Below are 5,482 nucleotides of genomic sequence, written 5' to 3' on the forward strand. Positions count from 1 at the left end.
AGGACACTGGGATCATGACCCAAGCTGCAGACAGCCACTCAACTGACTGAACCACCCAGGTGCCCCCTTCTCCAATTTTCTATATCTTATGTAGAGCTAGAAATTCTTGATGTTTGTATTTTATTTGTTTGGGTTTTTTTTTCTAGTTATAGTGGGAATAGTGGTCTTTTACTATTTCTAAACTGTGATTTAAAATCAAATGTCAGAATGGTCTTCCTAAAATATAAATTGGATCATAACACTTCTTTGCTTCCTACATTTCAATGGCTTCCCATTGTATAGCAGATTTTTAAAAAATAACAAAACACAAGCTAATTCTCTGTCTCTCTCCGTTTCTCTCTCCCTCTCTCTCTCTCTCTCTCTCTCTCTCTGTTGCTAAAGTCCTGAATGATTTTATTCTGTCCTACTTTTTCAACTTCATCATATGACATTATTCTTACTTTCTATCCCAATGACTGGCAAACATTTTTTTTAAACAACAGATAGTAATTATTTTAAACTTTAGGGTCATATGATTTCTGTTACAACTATTTGACTATGCTATTATAACATCAAGCAGCTATGGATAATAAATAAATTAGCTTGACTGTATTCCAAAAAAAATTTATATATGGAGATTCAGGCCTTGAGCTATAGTTTGTTGACCTCTATGTAGCTAGAATAGTTTACTTACATTGCATAGAAAGTACAACCCATTTCCTTTGTGGCTGACTTCTTTTTCCTTAAGTCTGTCTTTAAACGTGATCTTTTCACAGATTTCTTCTCTAACCACCCTTTCTAAAGTAAATATGTCTCCTTCCCTTCTTTTACATTACATCCAATTTCCCTTTCCCTTTAATATTCTTATCACAATATATAATCATATTTTTATGTTTTCTTGGTATTGTCTGTATCTTCCAATAGATTTTAAGTTACATTTGACCAGGGACATTGTCTGTTGAGATTTTATTCACCGGTGCTTAGCACTTACTATTATTTAATACATATTCAATAAATATCTGCTAAATGCACTAGTCAGGCTCTTTCTGCCCTTTTGGGCTTTGATTGCTTAAAGGGGTTGATCCAACTGTTTTAACTATGGGCTTACTGAAGACACCTGGAAGGCTTACTGTGCTAAGCAGTGCCAAGTCAGTGGCTCAATGAACATAGTCCATCCTCTCCCCCATTCCACACTGTGGACAACTTGATGGTAGGTCTCTGAGCCTTAAAACAGTGAGCATTTTCACGTAGCAGATTTTGGACCTACAAAGCTCGGACTTCTCCTCGCATACATTGGCCTTGGCATGCCTAAAACAGTAAGATAGACTTTTTTACTTCACTCTACAGACATCTAATATATGTTAGTTAGTACAATATAAATAAGGCCATCTATTGAAATCTAGATGTAATTATACTCTACAAAAGGTCTATTTTAAAAATATATACTAGCTTATAATTGGCTGTTAAAAAAGACAATTTCACATATATGTCCACATATATACTAAAATGGTTGGTATTCAAGCCAAATAGTAAAAATGTCCCCATTTTGCACAGTTCTAGAATGCATAGATTCCAGTTACCATGCGTTAGTTAAATAATACCAATCCCCCAACAACACATAGTTCACATTTCATTCACCATGGTACAATGACGGTCAGTAATTGAATAAAGTACAAACTTTACTGTTAGCTCTTCAGTACATAAATTACTATGCAAATAACAGATGTATATTATGGTTAATGACCAATCACATCATTTTTTTCAGTCATTTGGTGATTGGTCACCGAACATATACTTAGTTTATGTGCTAAGTATGTGCTTATGTTCCCTTTTTGTTTCCCCCTGATAAACCCACATGACATTTAACAAAAATATATGATGAAAGAGTGAAATATACAATAAAAATGAAAATTAAAAAAGAAGCTAAAAGTGATTTTTAAAACTAATGTATCTATTTTTAACTCAATAATAATTAACATAATGTTATACTAGCTTCAGGTATACAATATAATGTGAAATAAGTCAGTCAGAGCAAGACAAATACCATATAATTTCACCCATAAGTGGAATTTTAAAACAAACGAATAAGCAAAGAAAAAGAAGGACTGAAAAAGGAAAGGACCAGACTCTTAAATACAGAGAACAAACTGGTGGTTGCCAGAAGGGAGGTGAGGGATGGGTAAAATAGATAAAAGAGATTAAGAGTACACTTAACCTTGATGAGCACTGGGTAAAGTATAGAATTACTGATTCATTAAATTTTACGTCAAAAATTAACAATGCTCTATGTTAATTATACTTCGATATAAAAGAGAGAGAGAGAAAGGGAACAGTGGCTGAGAAGAGACACTGCTGGCAAAGAGGGACCTGCCAAAGAAATGAACTATTGCTGAGTTTATCAAGAGGATGATCTTGAAAATCCCAATGACTGGGGAAGGAGTTAAGATGGCAGAGCAGTAAGAGGACCCTATGCTTGTCTCAACCCTCGAACCCAGCTAGATAAATATCAAGTCATTCTGAACACCCAGGAAATCAATCTAAATGCTGAGAGAACAAACTGCAGAACTAGAGGGAGAAAAGAAGCCACATCATGGAAGGTAAGAGGTGGGGAGACCCAATTCTGGTAGAAAAGAATCATGGATGCTGCAGAGGGGGTGGAGCATTGATCTTGGAGAGAGAGGAGAGAAACAGAGAGAGAGAGAAACAGAGAAAAAGCAGCACACAGGGGATTGCACAAGAGAAACACATCCCCCAAAAAATCAACTGGAAAAACTAGAGCAGCTGATTATCCGTGTTTTTATAAGCAGTGGAGCTCAATGTCTGAGATTTTAGAAGTCCAAGCCACTACCGAGTGGAGATTGGCTGACATAGCAGTGCACCTGTGGGGAAGAAGGGCAGAGGGCCAGGAGTGGACAGCATGGTTTGAGGATCCCCTGGGTCACATACTGGGAGAGAAATTTCCCCTTCTTGGAGTGCATTTGGGAGAGGTAGCACAGCCTCTCAGGGGACAAAAGAGCTGGTAAACAGTCATTAGCATAGAAAGAGACACCTGCTGAGGGGAGCAGACCTTGATGTAGCTTTTTGCTGTACTTTACCATAAACTCAAAGCCCCAGCATGGTAATGCAACTGCTTCTCTGGGACTAACCAATATCAGCCACAACATGAGAAGATCTTCCCCCAGAGAATCAGCCCAGGTCCATACCTCACAGATCTCTAAAATTTGGAGTTTTGAAATTGCTGCCTGCCTGAGATCAAACACAGGAGTACTGTGTTGCCTGGCAGGCAGTCAGGTAGGACACAGCCAGTGTAAAAGCAGGTATCTGACAGAATCCAGGAACACAAGAAAGAGATTGTTAGCTCTTCTTGTGAGGGTTTCCTGAACAGTGGAAGGTGTGAATTCCCCACTTTGGGGACATGAGAGCGGGGTGTCACCATTTTCCCCATCTCCAACAGCACTGACATACTTCAGTGAACAACCCAGCACCCCCAATGGAAGCTGGAGCCACTTACACCCAGCTCCACCCTCTGCACCCTGCAGGTGCATTTTTACTAGGACAAGTTGGCCTAAGAACCAGGACAGCAGTCCCTTCCCAGAAGACCATATGATTAAACTCATATTTGAAAGTTAAGAACCAAAACAGATGAACATAGGGGAAGGGGAAAAAAGAGAGAGGAAAGCAAAACCATAAGAGACTCAACTATAGAGAACAAACTGGGTTGATGGAGGGAGGTGGTTAGGGGCAGGCTAAATGGGTGATGGGTGTTAAGGAGGGCACTTGTGATGAGCACTGGGTGTTATATGTAAGTGATGAATCACTAAATTCCACAGCTGAAACCAATTTTTACCATATATGTTAATTAACTAGAATAAAATAAAAACTTGGAATCAAATAAATAAATAAGAAAATCCCAGTGACTGAAATGACAACAATCTTCAAAGCCTGAGACTTTTTGTCTGAAAATCAACTTCAGACCACAAAATTCCAACAGAGAAAGGAATCTTTTGTTCAAGACTTGGTTCTGCTTTGGGAGGAGAAGCGTGCTGCAAGTCTCAAAGACGCAGCCCTTTTAGACATCAATTATACTTAATTTCATCGGCACCAGAAAGTTTGGGATATTTTTCAGATGAGTGAAGAACCAGGTGAAGACATTGACCTTTTTGATATGGAACAATTCAAAAGATCATTTTAAAAAAAATTCTTCAGAGAGCATTAAAAAATGTGAGTCTGCCTCAGAGATGCTGAGGAAAATGAAGTATGGATTCAAGTTGCCTGGGGTATGGTATAGAAAGCCAAACCGGTACAAACCTACTTATGTGGTGTATTATTCCCAGATTCCCTATGCCTTCATTTCTTCCTGACAGCTGAAGAGCTATATACCCCTTCTGGGTCAGGCACTGATAGTTGGTAACAACCACCATAAGATTGTGAATATGGACCTCAGTGGCCAGTATCTGGGCTCTCTTAAGTCTGTTGTTTTTAAACAGTATAATCAGGGGGCACCTGGGTGGCTCAGTGGGTTAAAGCCGCTGCCTTCGGCTCAGGTCATGATCTTAGCGTCCTGGGATTGAGCCCCACATCAGGCTCTCTGCTCAACAGGGAGCCTGCTTCCTCCCTTCTCTCTCTGCCTGCCTCTCTGCCTACTTGTGATCTGTCTGTCAAATAAATAAATTTTAAAAAATCTTTTAAAAAAAACAGTATAATCAGATCTTTGAAACTCACAGTTCAACTACACTTCTACAAGAAAGAACACTTGAGCTGGATGTACACATGGATTCAGTGATCATTCATAAAAACAATAAAGAGAGAGTCCAGGGAGTAACTCAAGAAACTTTTGGAAACTATCCTCAACCAAGACTAGAATTTTCAAAAAATAAGCTTGAAATAAAATTCAAAATGACTTAAATGGAGACATTGGCTGAGAGAAAAGAACCACTCTGGTGCCTAAAAATATTCTCTAGCTCGCATCTTCTGGATAGGTTGAAATCCTTAGCACCAGCCGGTATTGCAAATGCACCACTTCCTCCATTGCTCACTTGCATATCCAGTAAGGGAATGTACTATTTTAAAATTAGATATCTCTAATAAGAGGTATGTGGTTTTGTAAACACAATACTCCCTTGACTATACTGCATATGCATTTCAGTTAACAGCTAGCTGTATGGCTTCTGTATATAAACTTGTGTTTTAGAAATTCACTCTTGATATTGACAAGTTTAAAATGTTTTTATGATTGTTGGGACTGATTCTTTCCTCCTCCACTGTGAACTCCTCTCCCTCCACACCCTGCAAAGCATAGCAATTGTGGACCTTTAAAAAGTGACAAGATGTCCTTTTTCTCACTCCTATCTCTCCTTGATCCTGGAGAGATCATGTTACAATTGCTTGTTTCAAGCTAGTTTCCATTGCTTAAGCCTTGAATCATGGAAAGCAGCAGCAAGAAACTATACTCAACTCGACACTTTCTAGGAAAAATCATAAAAGTGGTCCATTTAGAAGGTAG

At 38.6% G+C, this 5,482-nt stretch overlaps 1 pseudogene across 1 annotated transcript; it reads left to right on the forward strand.

Moving 5' to 3' along the window:
• The first annotated feature begins 1,626 nt into the window (after nucleotides 1-1,626).
• Nucleotides 1,627-5,064, forward strand: LOC308337387 (centromere protein N-like; annotated as a pseudogene). The gene is made up of 3 exons: nucleotides 1,627-1,632; nucleotides 3,884-4,475; nucleotides 4,687-5,064. The product of its transcript is annotated as a centromere protein N-like (transcript).
• The last annotated feature ends 418 nt before the right edge of the window (nucleotides 5,065-5,482 follow it).

The sequence above is a fragment of the Martes martes genome, assembly GCF_963455335.1.
Source record: "Martes martes genome assembly, chromosome: X".
In the NCBI taxonomy this organism is placed as follows: Eukaryota; Metazoa; Chordata; class Mammalia; order Carnivora; family Mustelidae; genus Martes; species Martes martes.